Here is a 20255-nt window from a genome sequence, read left to right as displayed (position 1 = left end):
AGCAAGGGAGGGGCAGAGAGAGATGGAGACACAGAAGCTGAACGGGCTCCAAGATCTGAGCTGTCAGCACAGAGCCTGATGCGGGACTTAAACTCACAAACTGTGAGATCATGACCAGAACTGAAGGCAGACACTTAACCAACTGAGCCACCCAGGCACTCAGATTTAAGAACAATTTTGGTGGAGCTGCTAGGACTTGGTTATAGACTAGATAAATGTAACTTGGTTATGGACTAGTTAAATGAACTTTCCAGATGAATGAATAAAATGCATAATTAATACACAGTGAGTTTAGCAGTTACAGAGCAGGTGGTATGTCTTAGACCCTGTGGTAAAAGCTGGGACAATGAAGATAAGAATAGTCTCTGACTTCAAGGAGTTGATAGCAGAGGAGGTCCCAACATTGAGACAAGAAAAACAACAACAACAACAACAACAATAACCACAACAACCACCATACAGGAATAGCAAAGGGCTCACCTGCAGTTGAGAGAATGGGCTTTGTATTCCTTGTAGATGTGGGAGGCCTGAGCCTTGCCTTGTCCTAACACAGGACTTGTGTTATCTGTGGTAAATTAGCCTCTAGGTCCCCCAGACTGTGGTGGGGATTAGGAGAAGGACTGCTATTGAGAGGACAGTGGGTGAGAGGAAGGGAGAAATGATGGCGTCAAACTATATCCAAGATGGGAGCCCATGCTGAGCTTCAATGTCATAGCCAGCTAGGTAGGATTTGGAGAAACAAGGGCTGTGAGAGTAGGTGTCAAATAGTGATGGAATAGTAGCTTCCAAGTGCACTCAAGCCAGCTATGTCAGAGGGTATGGAACAGAAAAGGTCTTAAAACCAGGGTAATGTTCAAATCATGCGCGTTATTAAATTAAGGAAAAATATATAGGGAGAAGCAAGGGGAAGGGGGTAGGATGGTGTATTTAGGATAAGATGCGATGGGGTGGAAGCATGACACCACCTGAATCCTGGCATGGATTACAATGTTTGTATGTTCTGTCTCTTGGCCGCATCAGCCTTCCTTGCTAATGGTACAGTTATGAGGACCAGAGTTGAGGTTTGAGCAAACGTATGCTCAACAGATGGGAGTTTCCCTGGATCAGTGACACACACTGACACCAAAGAAATGCACAGGCCAGTACACCTGGCCACCAATGTTGCTCATCAATTAACCAGGTGAGCAGTTATGGGTTTTAAAGACTTTATTTTATTATTTTATTTCATTTTATTTTATTATTTGATTTGATTTGATTTTCTGTAAAGTAAACTCTACACCCAACATGGAGTTTGAACTTACAACCCCCAAATCAGGAGTCTCATGCTCTACCAACTGAGCCAGCCAAGCACCCCAAGCAGCTATGGGTTTTATTCGTCTATTCTGGTCAGAGGATGGGGCCAGACTGGTTGTCATATTCTTTTCTTTTTTTCTTTCTTTCTTTCTTTCTTTCTTTCTTTCTTTCTTTCTTTCTTTCTTTCTTTCTTCCTGTTTATTTATTTATTTTGAGAGACAGAGAGAGCACGCTTGCAAGCAGGGGAGGGGCAGAGAGAGAGAATCTGAGCAGGCTCCACACTGTCAGCGCAGAGCCCTACTTGGGGATTTATCTCACAAACGGTGAGAAAATCAAGAGTTGGATGTTTAACCAACTGAGCCACCTGGGCATCCCAGGTTATCATCTTCTGCTTTAAGACTTCACACATGAATATTCAGTGTCTTATGCATATTTAGGATATCATGAATATTTATTTATTTATTTATTTATTTATTTATTTATTTATTTATTTTATGTTTATTTATTTTTGAGACAGAGACAGAGCATGAACGGGGGAAGGTCAGAGAGAGAGAGAGAGACACAGAATCTGAAGCAGGCTCCAGGCTCCGAGCTGTCAGCACAGAGCCTGATGCGGGGCTCGAACTCATGGACTGTGAGATCATGACCTGAGCCGAAGTCGGATGCTTAACTGACTGAGCCATCCAGGCGCCCCGGATATCATGAATATTTAGAGTTCCAGTGTCTCATATACTACTTAGTACCTCAAAGATATTAGGTGTCTCTTAGTCCTTCCATCCTTTACATGTTTAACACACACATGTTGCCCTCATTATCTTTCCTGAACAAATTAAAAAAAAAAATTTTTTTTTAACGTTTATTTATTTTTGAGACAGAGAGAGACAGAGCATGAATGGGGGAGGGTCAGAGAGAGGGAGACACAGAATCTGAAACAGGCTCCAGGCTCTGCGCTGTCAGCACAGAGCCCGACACGCGGCTTGAACTCACTGACCGCGAGATCATGACCTGAGCCAAAGTCGGCCGCTTAACCGACTGAGCCACCCAGGCGCCCCTTTCCTGAGCAAATTTATAAAAGGTTTTGCTTTTATCTTACAAACCATAAATGTATTCATCTTCTAAACTGGAGTAGAGTGGTCTACAAAGCAAATGCACATTACAGTAGGACTTCCAGGTATCCAAGTCAGAGAAACTAGGAGTGGTGAAAGCTTGTCAGGACAAAAGGGCCCAGAGCCCTGGGGAGGACTCTTCCAAGACCTAGGAGGAGAGGGACGTTCTCCCTCAGGAGTCAGGAGCTGAACCCAGGAAGGGAAGAGGGTCAGCCAGAGCCTGAACAAAGGAGTGTTCAGGGGCAGGTGGACCGAGGTGTGATAGGCAAGCACCTTGGATAAGCAGGTGCAGAATCCAACCCAGACAGGCAGAATTGCTGACACCCAAACTTCCAGGAAGACTTTTCCCTGAGGCCTTGAAGGAAGGGAGAATTCAGAAAAGAGGTGAGAGGAAGCTTGGCCAGGCCCAGGTCCAGCCCAGCCCAGTCCAGCCCAGCTCTAGGTCCCGTGAACAAAGACCAGCTCACACCAGGACTCTCGCCATTTCTTACAAATCTGTAACTTCCTTAAAGTTAGCTATTTTTGTTACTCCTTGTTTCCAGGCAGTTCAATTAGTAATGTGAACAGGGTTTAAACAAAGAAAGGAGGAGGTGCAAAGAGGATTGGTTACTTGCTTAATTTTTTTTTTAACATTTATTTTTGAGAGACAGAGCACGAGTGGGGGAGGGGCAAAGAGAGGGGGGTACACAGAATCCAAGGCAGGCTCCAGGCTCTGAGCTGTCAGCACAGACCCCGACGCGGGGCTCCAACCCACGGACCGCGAGATCATGACCTGAGCCAAAATCGGCCGCCCAATCGACTGAGCCACCCAGGCGCCCCATTTTGGTTACTTATTTAAAAGCTGGTCAGTGGACTGGGGAGCAGCCCCCCATGGGGAAGCTATGTGTGTGTTGGGGCAGGGGCCTGGGGGTGGGCGACAGCCTGGTAGCCTGTGGGGAGAGATAGGCAAGCCGACTCCATCCCAGAGGAGGTGTGGAGGCTGGATGGGGCCAGGGTGGGGGTAGGGGTGAGGTGAGAGCTCTGCCCGGGACTACTCTGCTAGCCCCTCAGGGAATACTTGGGCTTTTAAAATCGCTTTGCTTTGTATTGCAGTCAGAGGTATAGGAACTGACTGCCGTAGGCGGTGGGGGGGGGGGGGGGGCTGTGGGAAATAGTTCTGCCCCTCCCCTTGGGGCTCCCACCGCCCCTCCCCCATCACTGTACACGTATTGTCTGTTCTCTGTGGGTCTCCCCCGCCAGACGTGAGCTTCCCGGGAGCAGGCACTGTGTCCGATTCACCTCTTTCTGCCTCACAATGTGGCCCAGCGTGGGGCCTGACACTTGGAAGTTTCTCAAAGAGTTACTTGTTGAATGAATGAACAAACGAATGCTTTCTCCTAACTGCTCTGAACTTTTGATGGGATTTACAAAGAAGGAAAGGCCTGATCACTGCTCCGGATTCCTGACATCACTTCACCAGGCATTCGTGTGGCTCTGGAACTCGGGGAGGCAGTGAATACCTAAGGTTTGGTTTCTATGTGTATGCGCATTTTCCTGGGGATAAGATTCTACATAACTTCTCAGATTTTCAGAGGCGACTGTCCAAAAAGAATGAAAGTAATCATTGAGAAAATAGTCCCAGAATGGAAATTTTACATACGTTTCCTCAGTATTGATTTCTCTGAACCAAATTACTTTTCTTACCAACATTACTGTTTTCTTCCTGTGTATGATCTCTCTCTCTCTTTTTAATGTTTATTTATTTTTGAGAGACAGAGAGAGATAGAACACAAATGGGGAAGGAGCATAGCGAGAGGGAGACACAGAATCCCACGCAGGCTCCAGGCTCCAAACTGTCAGTACACAGCCTGACTGGGAGCTGGAACCCACAAACTGTGAGATCATGACCTCAGCCAAAGCGGGATGCTTAACCGACTGAGCCACCCAGCCGCCCCCCGCCCAGTCTATAATCTCTTTAGTTCATTTTGTAATGTCAGAATCATCCACATTCACCCTTAGTAAATAGTAACATGCTGATAGGGGCCAGGACGCGCTACCCAAAAATATGGCATTTTGACTTACTAAAAATATTTTAAGCTGAAGGAATTTTCTAAGGTTTTATTTAACTCATTTTTAAAAAGATTTTTAAAAATGTTTATTAGAGAGAGAGAGAGAGAGAGAGAGACCGTGAGTGGGGGAGGGGCAGAGGGAGAGGGGGACAGAAAGTCCCAAGTGGGCTCTCTCTGCTGACAGCAGAAAGCCGGAAGCCTTCTGGAACTCACAAACCGTGAGATCATGACCTGAGCCAAAGTCGGACGCTGAACCGACTGAGCCACTCAGGCATCCCGAGGTTTTATTTTTAAGTAACCTGTACACCCAATGTGGGGCTCAAACCTAACCATCCTGAGATCAAGAGTCGCAGGCTCTAAGGACTGAGCCAGCCAGGTGCCCCTAGCTGAAGGAAGCCACAAAAGCAAGAGGGTCACTCTGACTTCTCCCACCTTCTTCCCCGAAACAGGTCATAAAACTCCTCTGTGAAAGGTACCCTCCCTATACCATTAGAAAGGAGGACATTGTAATTACCAGGGACAGAGAATTAAGGGCCGAGAAGACTGTGTAAACAAGCCTTGTTAAACTAGCTCTTATCTTCCAAGTTACTTCTTCACCATTTACTACCCCTAGCCCAAACCCCTTGTCAATTCTTCACAAATTTTTATAGCTCTAAAAGGTATAAAACCTTCTTGCTCTGGTCACTTCTTTGGGTCTTTTCTTGGGAAGGCTTCCATGTACATGTAAAATTTTTATTTCTCCTGTTAATCTGTCAGTTTAATTTTCTGATCAACCCTCCCTATGAGGGTTGAGGGAAACTTTCCTCTCCTGCAATGCTATGACCTTTGCAATGTCCCCAAACCTCCCTTTCATCACCTCAGCCAAAGCATCCTTAATTGATTTCTCTTACACTTGGGGCTCATCCGCTGTTTTGCAGGTGGATGACAGTGTGGAGCGGGTGTGGGGCTGTTGGAAGTGAGACCTTAAGGGCAGAGGCAGAATCAGGAAGAGAGCTGCTGAGGTATTCAACTACCTAATCCAATTCTCCTCGCACACTCAGCAGCCTCCCCTCCCTCTGCACAACAATGGAAGGAAAGAGGCAGTGGGGCAAAAATAAGGTCCTGTAATACGGTTAGAAGGGGTAATTACCAGGACCGTGGAGCACAGGGAAAGTACCTCCCAGAAAGAAGGGCTAAAGACAGCCTACAAGGATGAGGAGTAAGGGAATTAGTAACAAATGTATGCTTGTGCAGGGAACCAAAAAAAATAAAATAAAAAAATAAAACTAAATCTCCATGCTGAATTGGCCAGGCACTGGAGAACCTGAGGTAGGCAGCAAGGACTGGGCTACAGTACATTCCAGGGAGGAGGAGAGAAAGCTCCAAGCCAGGCCGGGATTTTGCAGCAGCTGCTGTGCCCTGATACTGAGTATCGGTGCCTCGAGGGAGGGATGAGTCAGTCCCAGCAGATCCAAGTTTAGGATAAAAGAGCCAACCAGGAAAGCACTCGGCAAACACCTTCCCTGTGAGAGGGCTACTGACCATTTAGAAGTGGGATCCCCAGCCCCATACAGGACACCAGGGAGGCCCTGGAACTGCTTGAAGGGCTCATTTGCGTAGGGACTGAGAGTGAAGAGCTGTTTTAAAGTGTGTCCCTTCCTCTACCCGGAAAGTTCTGCCAGATTTGCCACCCGTTGTTTGATTTCATAGAGTTGTCTAAAACCAGGGTTGTGTTAGAGCAGAAGGCAAAAGGGTAAGTGCCAGATTAGGGTTGTGAATGCTACATCTTGCTGTAGGAGTCAAGGAAGGGTGTTTTGAAACAAGAATTCTTGGTTATGGGTGTGGCTGTAAATGCATCCTGCACCCTGATGCCTCATGGGAGAGAGCTTTGAGTTGTATGGGGATCTGGCCAGAAGGTAAGCTCCAGCACCCCCATCTTGACCTTCATGGCAGTTGAAAGGATGGTGGGGTCAGATTGCATCACTCAGCCTCAATCTGTGTGGAAAAAGAAAATGACCTGGAGCACATACTGGCCCACTGTTAGTTCATGGTGAGCAGTCCCTTTAACAGTATGTTAGAGAAAAATTCCTGTTTTGGGGAGGAAGTTTGTGACAGGCGGCTTTGGTTATATGGTTTTGTGGTACGATATATACATCATGAAACTTGCCATCTTTTAATGATTAAAAAAATTTTTTTTTAATGTTTATTCATTTAAAAAAATTTTTAAATGTTTATTTTTGAGACGGAGACAGAGCACAAGTGGGGGAGGGGCAGAGAGAGAGGGAGACGCAGAATCTGAAACAGGCTCTGAGCTGTCAGCACAGAGCCGGAGGCAGGGCTGGAACCCACGAACCACGAGATGATGACCTGAGCCGAAGTCAGATGCTTAACCTACTGAGCCACCTAGGTGCCCCTATGTTTATTCATTTTTGAGAGACACAGAGCAAGCAGGGGAGGGGCAGACAGAGAGGGAGACACAGAATCTGAAGCAGGCTGCTGGCTCAGAACTGACAGCACAGAGCCTGACACAGGGCTCGAACCCATGAACCCATGAACCCATGAACCCTGAGATCATGACCTGAGCCAAAGTCAGATGCTTAACCAACTGAGCCACCGAGGTGCTCCTAAGATTTTATTTTAAGTAATCTCTGTGCCTAACATGGGGCTCAAACTCACAACTCTTGAGATCAAGAGTCAGACACTCAACCGACTGAGCCACCCAGGCACCCCAAAGATTTTTTATTTCTAAGTGATCTCTACACCCAACGTGGGGCTCGAACTCACAACCCCGAGATTGAGTCATATGCTCCACCGATTGAGGCAGCCAGGTGCCCCTTATCCATTTAAAAATATATATAAATTTATGGGGTGCCTGGGTGGCTCAGTCGGTTAAGCATCCGACTTCAGCTCAGGTCATGATCTCACGGGTTCGTGAGTTTGGGCCCCCACGTCGGGCTCTGTGCTGGCAGCTCAGGGCCTGGAGCCTGCCTCTGATCTGTGTCTCCCTCCCCTCAGCTCCTCCCCTGCTCACACTCTCTCTCTCAAAAGTAAATAAAGATTAAAAAAATATATAAATTTAATGACATTAATTAAAACCACAATGTTGTAAACCATCACCACTATTTACAAAGCTTTTTCATCACTCTAAACAGAACCTCCGTACTCATTTGTGTGCTTATTTTTGTTGTTATTGTTTAAATAACTTCTTCTCTAGAATATGTTGGTCTCTGCTGGTAGGTGGGGTCAAGTTATGCCTAGTCAAGAGATTTCTTCACCTGAGTTTCTTTCATCACAGGGTTGCTGTGAGTTCTTTTTTATGTAAACAGCTTTGCTACTTTCCTTCTCCATATGCACACTTACTTTAACAAAATGGAAATTATATCAAACGACCCCAAATTTAGTGCTGAACACTACAACCCTTTTACTTGCTTACAATTCTGTGAGTCATCAAGTTGGGTAGGAATCAACTGGCGGCATTTCTTCTGTTATCATTAACTAGTGTCATTTATGCCACTGCAATCTTCTGGCGGTTCAGCTGGGGCTGGATGGTATAATATGGCCTCGTTTGTATGTCCAGTGCTGTCTATGGGCATGGGTGGTACATTTCCTCCAGCATGTTACTTGTGGAGTAGGGTTCCAGATGCAGGAAGAGAGAAAGGTTAAAAGACCCACTGTGCAAACAGTTTTCAAGCTGCAGTCTGGCTCGTTGCTAATGTCCCATTGTCCAAAGCGAGTCACTTGGCCAAACCCAAAGTCTATGTGAGAGGGGACTTCACGAAATACGGATACATACAGCATGGTTCATTGGGGCCATCACTGTAACAATCTACCACACCTATGTACTGTTTTGCAGTTTGCGTTCCCCCTTAACAGGGTGTCTGTTTTCCAAGTTGATATAATTATAATAATTACATTTTTTAAAATGTTTATTTATATTTGAGAGAGAGAGAGACAGAGCGCCAGTGGGGGAGGAGCAGAGAGAGAGGGAGACACAGAATCGAAAGCAGGCTCCAGGCTCTGAGCTGTCAGCACAGAGCCTGATGCGGGGTTTGAACCCAAGAACCATGAAATCATGACCTGAGCCAAAGTTGGAGGCTTCACTGACAGGGCCACTCAGGTGCCCCTATCATAATTACATTTGTAATGACGACAAAAGAGTTAATCAAAGGACTATGCCAAAATGTACCTAATCATTATTGCTTTTTTTTTTCTTTTGTGGTTTGTTTTCATTTTCACTGTTATAAAGAAGTCATTAAGGTCTCCTTCCTCCACTGTTGCCACCTCCTTCTGCCGCTCCTGGTGCTGCTAGTATGCTAGTTAAGGGCGGATCTGGTACCTCTTGTGAAGCAGCAGCTGAAGAGACCCCAGCACTCAGCGAGGCCCGCAAAAAGCCCAAGGAAGGAGTCAAGACTGAGAACAATGATCGTATGAATTTGACGGTGACAGGGCAGGATGATTCTGTGGTGCAGCGTAAGATTAAGAGGCACACACTGCTTAGTAAACTAACGAAAGCCTTTTGTGAATGGCAGGATTTGTCCATGAAGCACACCAGATTCTGATTTGATGGGCAGCCAATTAATGAAACAGACACGCCTGCACAGTTGGAAACGGAGGCTGAAGATACAGTTGATGTGTTCCAGCAGCTGATGGGAGGCGTATCCTGAAAAGGGAACCTGCCACTTCACTCCAGAACTCTGTTCCTCCAGACCAAGAAGGCATTCTCGATTAGAAAGCCACAATTTGGTTCCACCACATCCTGAGTACTATAGTTTTCTCTGTTCTTTCATTTCCCCCTTCCCCATTCCTTTATTGTACATTAAGGTACTGTGGATGTGCACAAGCATATTGCAGGGTTTTGTTTTTTGTTTTTAATTAAATGGCCAATGTTATGTTTGGTGCATGTCACATGGAGATGGGATGGGGAAAAATACTGGTTCTGTGATAATAGCTCCTTTCTCCATTAGTGGCATGCTCATTCAGCTCTTTTTTTTTTACATTCCAGTAAGTTATTTTGCTCTCACTGTTTAACAAAAAATGAGCAACATAAAAATCCTTGCATACCTTGTGTGATTGGAGAATTTTAATGTTTTTCATTTATCATTGTAAAACCAAGGGCAATTTTATAACATTTTTGTACATAGCTGTTAGATATAGGGCACTCTGTCTTTAAGTAGGGATAAATTACTCTAAGAGAAATGAATCCTAGATACTTTTCCCTTCAAGTCAGCATCTTGTTGTTGAAACAAATTTCTTGTTTTAAAAAAAGTAATTAAATAGATATTTGTTGAATGTCTACTATGTGTAAGGAGTTATTCAAAAACACTAAGGATACCTATTTGCTTAAATTTTTTTCAGGGGAAATTCAGACAAACATGAATATATAAAAAGCACTATGGAGAGAAAGCAGAGAAGGCAGATTACATCCTGGAGAGAAGTTGGGTTGGGTAAGGCTTGCTATTTAAAGTTTATTTAGGGGAACCTGGGTGGCTCAGTCGGTTAAGGGTCTGACTTTAGTTCAGGTCATGTTCTCACAGTTCAAGCCTTGCGTGGTGCTCTGTGCTGACAGCTCAGAGCCTGGTGCCTGCTTAGGATTCTGTGTCTCCCTCTCTCTCTCCCCCTCTCCTGCTCACACTCTCTCTTTCTCTCTCTCTCAAAAATAAATGAACCTTAAAAAAATGCTTTTGGGGGCACCTGGCTGGTTTAGTCAGGAGAACATCTAACTCTTGATCTCAGGGTCATGAGTTTGAGTCCCATGAAGGGATAGAGATTGCTTTTAAAAAATGGCTTAAACTGGGCACGTGGGTGGCTCAGTGGGTTGAATGCTTGATTCTTGGTTTTGGCTTGGGTCATGATCTCACAGTTTGTGAGTTCAAGCCCTGTATCCAGATCCAAGTTAATAGCTTGGAGCCTGCTTGGGATTCTCTCTCTTCCTCTCTCTCTCTCTCTCTCTCTCTCTGCCCCTTCCCTGCTCTCCTATGCTCTCTCTCTCTCTCTCTCTCTCTCTCTCTCTCTCTCTCTCTCTCTGAAAATAAGTAAACTTTTAAAAAATGGCTTAAACAATAAATGGAGCCTTAAAAAAATAAATAGGGGTGCCTATCTGGCTTAGTCAGTAGAGCCTGTAACTTGATTTTAGGGTTGTGAGTTCAAGCCCCACACTGGGTCTGGAACCTACTTAAATACATACATACATACATACATACATGCATACATACATAAAATAAACCCACAAACAACTAAATAAATAAGATACCTGTGTAACTCCCATCCTTAAAAACATTTTTTAAGGGGCACTTGAGTGGCTCAGTTGGTTGAGTGCCAACTCTTGATTTCGGCTCAGGTCATGATCTCACAGTTGTGGGATCAAGCCCTGAGTCCAGCTCATGGAGAAGTGAGGAACCTGCTTGGGATTTGGGATTCTCTTTCCTTCTGCCCCTCCTCACCACCTCCCCCCCCCCCCCCCGCCACCCATGCACACATGGGCTCTCCCTTTCTCTCAAAATAAATAAACTTTAAAAAATGTTTTTGAATTATGTTCTAAGAATAAGAAACTATTTCTCTTGCATCATATCCTTGTAAGAAGAAGTGAAATCAGTGGGACATAGGGTAGGAATATTAAAACTTTCACAATGCATTGCTCAATTGCTCTCCCAAGGGCTTTACCAATTTATACCACCACCAACAGGAATTTGCCAGTTTCCCTGCTTTGACCACAGTTAACATGGAACATTCTAATTAAAAAAGAAAACTTTGTTAGTTTAATAGGTAAGCCTGGATTTCCTTCTTTTAAGACAGTATTTTATATAGTCTTTTACCTGCCAACGCAGGGATTGAACTCATAACCTGAGATCAAGAGTCACATGCTCTGCTGACTATCCCAATAGTCTTTTATCTTGACCACTTCAGTCTTTTTTTTTTTTTTTTTTAAGCTTATTTATTTACTTTGAGACAGGGAGAGAGAGAATAAGAGGGGGAGGGGCAGAGAGGGGGGCAGGAAGAGAAAGAATCTCAAGCAGGCTCCTGGGTCTGCTCTGAACAGGACTCAGGACTCCATCTCAGAACCATGAGATCATAACCTGAGCCAAAATCGGGTCAGAGGCTTAACCGACTGAGCCACCCGGATGCCCCTTGACCACTTTAGACTTTTGCACTTTTTAGTTTTTGAGCTATAATTGCTATTTTCTGTTGCTCTGTGGTGGGTTTGGCTGGGGTGGGGAGGTCGAGGAGACTAAGAGGCACACCCACATGTGCACACACATGCAAAAACGTGGGCATGATCACATTCGGACATATTCACGTTTCCTGGTGTGAATAAAAAATGGGGATAGAATATCTGGACTCATAAAGGGCCAAATACAGAGGAAACCAAATATTTTTAATCAGGGGACTTAGGTAGGTATTTCTTTGAATAGTGGTTGTATTTTGGCCCTTAAGAGGGATAAAATGTTCCTTGGCAGGAGCCCATCTGGGTCTGTGCGGTTCTGACCCTGTGCTATGTGTTCTGCTTGGCTAGGCACACTCTTGGGCACTGACCAGGAGGCGGGGCTGCTTTTGGTCCCCAGTCTCAGGCAATTTGTATCTATTTCTACTTTCTAAGTCAGTCAGTAAGGGCAGGATCAGTATCCCTGGCCTATGTATGTCTGTCTGCCCCATGAAAAAATGTTTCATTCATTAATTAATGCATGCATTTATGCATCTGTTTATCCCATAATTTGTCTATTCATTTGGGCATGTATTTATACATGATTGCATTCATTCAGTCAGTACACATTTATTAAGGTCAAGGTTTATGCCACAGGGATCAATGATAACTAATTAGATAATTAATTAGATAACTAAGTGGGCACCCAGGAAAAGGTCGTAGCTTCCAGACCTATAGTAGTTGGTGTCCTGTAGACTGAGATCCTGGCAATGTACTGATCAACTCTTCTTGGTCCATTAACTGTGAACAAATAAACTCGTGTTTTACCACACCAAAGGCAAAATGTGCTGACTGAGCTTTCTTTACCAGGAAAATGGTATTACATTTCTCTTTGTGATAGGAAAGGTTAGAACAACAGTATGTGACCTTACAGCTCTGGGCACTGATTCTGCACTATGTCAGCTGTGAAAAAATACGTCCCCGCATTCAAGTGACACCCTTTATTTGGCAAGTGGATGTACCTTTATGCTTTCTTTTTGAAAGCTGAGGGCTATTTTTAAGAATTTTTATTTATTTACTTATTTATTTTTAAAAGTTTATTTACTTATTTTGAGAGAAAGAGAGCATGAGCAGGGGAGGGGAAGACAGGGAGGGAGAGGGCGAATCCCAAGCAGGTTCTGCACTGACATCAAGGAGCCCGATGCAGGGCTCAAATTCGTGAACTGTGAGATCGTGACCTGAGCCGAAACCAAGAGTTGGATACTTAAGTGACTGAGCTACCCAGGCACTGTGAGGGGCATTTTTTTAAAAAGCAAAATTCAGACTCCCTGTCCTTAAGGAGTTTATAATCCAGTTGGAGTAATAAGGCCAGTCCACCCAGGATTACAGAGTATAGAACTAAAGAGTGTTTTCTTTTTACTGAAGGCTGCCATCTGGTCTGAAATTCCCTACCAACATGGAACTCTTCCTTCAAAGTACATTGTAAGTAGTCTTTTCAGCTTTTTTTTTTTTTTTATTAAAAAAATTTTTAAATATTTATTTGAGAGACAGAGAGAGAAAGAGAGAGAGCAGGAGTGGGGGAGGTACAGAGAGAGGAAGACACAGAATCCAAAACAGTCTCTATGCTTGGAGCTGTCAGCATAGAACCCGATGGGAGACGTGGGGCTCGAACCCATGAACCGTGAGATCATAACCTGAGTTGAAGTCGGATGCTTAACTGACTGAGCCACTCAGGCGCCAGCCTTTTTGGCTTTGTACCAACACTTTTCTGGTGAAGAACCTACTATGTGTTTTTATTTTTTTCATTAAAAATTTTTTAAGTTTATTTATTTATTTTGAGAGAGAGTGACACAGAGAGCTTATTTTGCATGTGTGATCGGAGGATGGACACAGAGAGAGGGAGAATCCCAAGCAGGCTCCGGGCTGTCAATGTGGAGCCTGACTCAGGACTTGAACTCATGAAATCAAGAGTCAGAGGATGCTTAACCCTCCTGAGCCACCCAGGTGCCCTGTTTTTAAATAGAAAAGTAATGTATGCTTAATGTAACACATTGAAACAATATGGCAGAGTATAAAAGTAAAAAGCTAAACTTCACCTGGAAACTCCCACCTTCCTGCCATTGATAAGGACTGTTACAGGATGGTGAGGATGCCATTTTCTATACTTGTACAGGCACATATATAAACATTTTACCCCATACTTTTGATTGTAATCTATTTTTAAAATTAGATAATATTTGAGCAATATAGAATTTTTTAAAAAATCAAATGGCATTAAAGAATATATATAATGAGGAGAAAGTCTCTCTTCCATCCCCATCTGTCTCCTTCAAGTCCCTCAGTTCACCTCCCCAGGGGCAACCACTGTCACTTTCATGTGTAGCCTTCTAGAGATAGTCTATGCTTTTTACAAGCACATATACTAATTTTTTTAGCTCTATGCTTAATGTGGGACTTGAACTCATGACCCCAAGATTAAGAGTCTCATATATAACCAACTGAGGCAACCAGGTGTCCTTTTATGCATATATATATATAAATTTTAATTTTTTTGGTAATGTTTATTTATTTTTGAGAGAGAGGACGGAACATGAATTGGGGAGGGGCAGAGAGAGAGGGAGACACAGAATCCAAAGCAGCCTCCAGGCTCTGCTTGTCAGCACAGAACCCGACGCAGGGCTCCAACTCCCAAGATCATGACCTGAGCCCAAGTTGGGCACTCAACTGGCTGAGCCACCTAGATGCCCTGCATTCGTAATTTTGATAAACATAGCCAGTTGCTGTCAGTAGAGACTTTATGAATTTGTGTTCCTTTCTTCAATTATGAGAGTAATTTTTCCCCATGCAGTTACCAGGATATTAATGACTTAAAAAACAACAAAAAACAACAAAAAACCAAAAACTTTTGCCAGGAAACCTGGGTGGTTCCATTAGTTAAGTGTCTATCTCTTGATTCCGGCTCAGGTCATGATTTCACAGTTTGTGAGATCGAACCCTGGGTGAGGCTCCTCGACGGCAGCATGGAGCCTGCTTAGGATTCTCTCTTTCTCTCCCCCTTTCCACTGCTCTCTCTCTGTCTCTGTCTTTACTCTCTCTCTCAAAATAAATGAATAAACATTAAAAAAAAAAAACTTTGCCAATTTGGTAGATCAAAAATAGTTACCCCTAGCTGTTTTCATTTGTAGTCCTTTTATTATGAATGAAGTTGAGCATCCTCTCATATATATGAGGGCCTTTTGTATTTATTTTTCTATGTATGGGCTGTTTATATCCTTTACCTATTTGTTTTTCTTTTTGCAGCTTTTCTTGTCAATATCTACACTTGAAATGTATATTATAATGTATATATTTTTGATTAGCCTGATTTAATAAGAGAGAGACAAATACTACATGATCTCACTTATATGTGGAATCTGTAAAAGTAGAACACATAGTAACAGAGATAAGAGTGGTGAGGGGCGTCTGGCTGGCCCAGTGAGTAGAGCATGCTACCCTTGATCTTGGGGTTTTGGGTCTGAGCCTTATGTTGGGTGTAGAGATTACTTTAAACAAATAAAATCTTAAAAAAAAAAGAATGGTGATTACTAGAGATTGAGAGTGGGAGAAATGGGAAGATATTGGTCAAAGGTGCAAATTTTCGGCTCTAAGATAAATTCTGGAAACTTAATGTATAGCATGGTGACTAGAGTTCATAATAATATATTATGTACTTGAGGGGCACCTGGGTGGCACAGTCGGTGGCCAACTCTTGATTTCAGCTCAGATCATGATCCATGGTTCATGCACTGACATCACAGAGCCTGCTTGGGATTCTCTTTCCATCCTCTCTCTACCCTTGCTGCCACCCTCTCTCTCTCAAAAGTAAATAAATACACATTAAAAAAATAATGTATACTTGACATTTGCTGAGAGTAGATCTCAAGGGTTCTCACCAGCACCAAAAAAAGAGTAACTAGATGAGGGGATGAATATGTTAATTGGCTTGATTGTGCTAATCGCGATGTATATGTATATCAAAACATGTATATCTTAAATATACACAATTTCAATTTTCAATCATAGTCTTATAAAGATGGGGTAAAAAAACTGGAGGTTATTAGTATTTTCTTTAAAAAAAATTTTTTTTAATGTTTATTTATTTTTGAGACAGAGAGAGAGACAGAGCATGAACTGGGGAGGGGCAGAGAGAGAGGGAGACACAGAATTGGAAGCAGGCTCCAGGCTCTGAGCTGTCAGCCCAGAGCCCGACACGGGGCTCAAACTCACTGACCGCGAGATCGTGACCTGAGCTGAAGTCGGATGCTTAACCGACTGAGCCACCCAGGTGCCCCTAGTATTTTCTTTTAGAGCTTTTTGTTTTATGTATTTATTTGTGTGTCTGTTTTACAATACTGAAGAAGGCATGTCCACAGCAAGATGTTATATATATGTGTGTGTGTGTGTATATATATATATATATATATATATATATATATACACACGTATATATATACATACATATATAAATTCTCTGGTGTTTTCTTCTGGTACCTTTGTTCTTTCAGTTTTCACATTTCAGCCTTTGCTCCATCCAGAATTTATTTTGCTATAAAGTATGAGGCAATGGTCCAATTTTATTTTTGCTCTTCAGTTTCTCCAAGACCTTTTTTTGAATAATATGTCTTTTCCCAATTGATTTAGAAGACTACATTTTTTAAAGCAGATTCCACACCCAACATGGGGCTTGAATTTATGACCCTGAGATTAAGAGAGGCATGCTCTACGGATTGAGGCAGCCAGATGTCTAAGAATACTGTTTTTATGATAAACTCAGTATATAAAAATTATAGCTTTAATTTTACACATACATATTTAAATGTTTATTTATTTGAAAAAGAGAGGGGAGTAGCTCCTGGGTGGCTCAGTTGGTTAAGCATCCGACTTCAGCTCAGGTCATGATCTCGCAGTCTGTGAGTTCGAGCCCCTTGTTGGGCTCTGTGCGGCGGGCTCAGAGCCTGGAGCCTGCTTCGGATTCAGTGTCTCCCTCTCTCTCTGCCCCTCCCCTGCCCATGCTCTGTCTCTCTCTGTCTCAAAAATAAATAAAAACATTAAAAAAAAAAAAAAAGAAAAAGAGAGAGGGGCACCTGGGTGGCTCAGTCGGTTGAGTGTCCGACTTCCCCTCAGGTCAGGATCTTGAGGTTTGTGGGTTCGAGCCCCACATCGGACTCTGTGCTGACAGTTCAGAGCCTAGAGCCTGCTTCAGATTCTGTGTCTCCCTTGCCCTCTGCCCCTCCCTCATTTGCGCTCTGCCTCTCTCTTTCAAAAATAGATAAACCTCAGGGGCGCCTGGGTGGCTCAGTCGGTTAAGCATCCGACTTCGGCTCAGGTCATGATCTCATGGCTCGTGAGTTTGAGCCCTGCATCCGGCTCTGTGCTGACAGCTCAGAGCCTGGAGCCTGCTTCAGATTCTGTGTCTCCCTCTCACTCTGCCCCTCCCCCACTTGTACTCTGTCTCTCAAAAATAAATAAATGTAAAAAAAAAATTGAAAGAGAGAGGAAGCAGGGGAGGGGCAGAGAGGAGAGAGAGAGAGAGAGAGAGAGAGAGAGAGAGAGAGAGAGAATCCCAAGCAGGTTCTGCAGTGTCAGCACTGAGCCTGATGTGGGACTCTCTCTCACAAACCGAGAGATCATGACCTGAGCAGAAAGTAAGATCAGACACTTAACTGCCTGAGCCATCCAGGCACCCTTAATTTTATTTATTATTTATTTTTTATTTTAGAGAAAGAGAGAGCATGAGCAGGGGAGAGGGTCAGAGAGAAAGAATCCCAAGCAGGCTCCATGCTCATGGTGGAGCCTGACTTGGGGCTTGATATCATGACCTGGGATCATGACCTGAGCCAAAATCAAGAGTCCGATGCTCAACCAACTGATCCACCCAGGCACCTCTGGGTTGTTTTATTTTTTTAAGATTACTTATTTTTTTTGAGAGAGAGAGAGTGAGCAGGGGAGGGTCAAGAGAGAGGGGGACAGAGGATCTGAAGCAGGTGCCAGGATGACAGCAGAGAGCCCCACGTGGGGCTAGAACTCACAAACCCGAGAGATCATGACCTGAGGTGAAGTTGGATGCTTAACTGAGCAACCCAGGGGCCCCACACCTCTGGGCTCTTAATTTTGGGTCATGGTCCTATCTGACTAGTCACATTCCCATACTGTACTCTTCTAATTATCCTATGTTTAATATGCTTAATATCTAGAAATAAGTAGCCTGCTTTTTTTTCAGAATTATTTTTCAGAATTTTCTCAGATATTCTTGGAGTATTAATTTTAAAAAGTTGTCGAATTAGGGGGGGGCACCTGGCTGGCTTGGTCAGAAGAGCATGCGACTGTTGATCTCAGCATCCTGAGTTCAAGCCCCACATTGGGTGTGGAGACTACTAAAAATAAATAAATAAATAAATACTTAAAACAATAATTGCCTAGTTAAGAAAACTCGATTCTTTTAAAAGTGCACTTTTTAAATATCTTATTTATTTTTGAGAAAGAGAGAGCATGAGCGAGAGAGGGGCAGAGAGAGAGGGAGACAGAGGATCCGAAGTGTGCTATCCATAGACAGCAGTGAGCCCAATGTGGGGCTAGAACTCAGGAACCGTAAGATCATGATCTGAGCTGGAGTCGGACACTCAACCGACTGAACCACCTAGGCACCAAGAAAACTTGATATTTTAATCCTGGTTATGTTAAATGTATAGATTAGTTTATTGTGACTTGATATCTTTATAATATTGAGTCTTCCTAACTAGTATGTATATTTTCTACCTCCTACCACACTATTTTTTGAGGCAACTGATTCCATCATTAGATACTTCTGCTAATTTTTAAAGTTCCTCCTTGTTTTGAAGTACACGTCTTTCTGTGTATTTTTTAGTCAGTGGTTCTACTTTTGTCCCTTGAAACTCTACAGGTGTTAAAATGTAAAGTGTTTAACATGATCTACAAAAACCTACATTAGCATTTCCTAACCTTCCACGTCATGAAACACAAAGGAAATTATAATACGTACACAGAACACAGGTAAGTAGAACTTTTTTCTGTCCAAGGTGATGGTGCTAGGGAGGGAATCAAGTTTTCCTAGGTCCTACTGCTGCAGGGGGCGGGGCTGAGGTGATCAATAGTTGGGGTCATGTGAAACCCCCCTGGGGAACATCATCTGGGAGGCTCTTCACAAGCCGTTTCACTCCTTGCCCATCTGTGTCTTTCTCACTTCTTTAGAACCTGCTTTTCCTTTCAATACCTTAAATATACCAAACACATTCTCAGTTTAGGGACTTTGCATTTGCTGTTCCCAATGCCTGGAGTGCTATAGCTCCACAATTTCACACAGTTGGCTTCTCATTTTTTTTTTTTTTTTTTAAGGTAAGCTCTATGCACAACATGGGGCTTGAACTCACTTCTCCGAGATCAGAAGTCACATGCTCCACTGACTGAGCCAACCAGGCTCCCCTGCTCCTCCTTATTTTTTTTTAAGATTTTATTTTTATTTATCTCTTTATTTTGTTAAGTTTATTTATTTTGAGAGAGAGAAGAGGAGGAGGGGCGGAGAGAGAGGGAGAGAGAATCCCAAACAGGCTCCTTGTTGCCAGCACAAAGCCCCACGTGGGGCTCTGTCCCATGAACTGTGAGATCATGATTTGAGCTGAAATCAAGAGTTGGACACTTAACCATCTGAGCCACCCAAGTGCCCCAAGATTTTATTTTATTATTAAAAAATTTTTTAATGTTTATTTATTTTTGAGAGAGAGGGAGAGAGATGCAGAGAGACAGGGAGACACAGAACCCAAAGCAGGCTCCAGCTCTGAGCCATCAACACAGAGCCCGATGCGTGGCTTGAACCCACAAACCTCGGGATCATGACCTGAGCTGAAGTCGGATGTTCAACCAACTTGATGTCGGATGCTCAACCCAGGCACCCCCCAAGATTTTAGTTTTTAAATAATCTCTACACCCAGCGTGGGGCTCGACCTTACAACCCCAAGATCAAGGGTCACATGCTCTCCCAACTGAACCAGCCAGGTGCCCCATCCTCATTCTTTAGAGCATTAGACTACTATACTTAAAGGAGCACCCCTCTTTTGCCCCAAGTCATGCTATTCTCTTGGTAACACGTATCAGCTTTAGAAATTTCCAGATGATTTGCGTGTTCATTGTCTCATTTCCTACCACCAGAATGAAAGCTCCAAAAGTTTTGTCTGTTTCGTTCTCTTCTATCCATAGAGCCTTACCAGTGCCCCACACAGGCCCTCAGTAAATATTTGCTATGTGGATGAGTGGATAGACTTCGTAGCAGTTATGACTTCTGCTATCTAACCTTTCTACTACTTTTTCTGGCTGTCCTGGCCACAGAGAGACCACGGGACCTTATCATCCCCTTTGCAGAATCCAGATATACTGTGTCAGCAGTATTCTCGGAACCCATTCAGTTTAGTAACCCTATCAAAAACGGAAATGAAGTTAGCTTGGTGGGAAATGAGGTCAGTTTGGCAACTGATGGTGAAACATGTGAACAATGTGGGAGTTCACAGTTTGAGTTAACAATGTAAGACACGTCCTAGGGCAGAGTAATAGGAAGATCAAACAGACCATGGGCTGTGTTGGGCAGTTTGGGCTCAGAGAGGAAAGATCCCTATACACTGGTGATTGATTCCTTTCTGTGTA

The 20255-nt window shown here is 43.5% G+C and overlaps 1 pseudogene; it reads left to right on the top strand.

Annotated features, from left to right (window-relative positions):
- Positions 1-8675: 8675 nt before the first annotated feature.
- LOC109491725 lies at positions 8676-9721 on the top strand (annotated as a pseudogene).
- The last annotated feature ends 10534 nt before the right edge of the window (positions 9722-20255 follow it).

This window comes from Felis catus, chromosome C2 (assembly GCF_018350175.1).
Source record: "Felis catus isolate Fca126 chromosome C2, F.catus_Fca126_mat1.0, whole genome shotgun sequence".
Classification (NCBI taxonomy): Eukaryota; Metazoa; Chordata; class Mammalia; order Carnivora; family Felidae; genus Felis; species Felis catus.
Note: the sequence above shows the minus strand (reverse complement) of the source record. Positions and strands in the feature narration are given on the sequence as shown.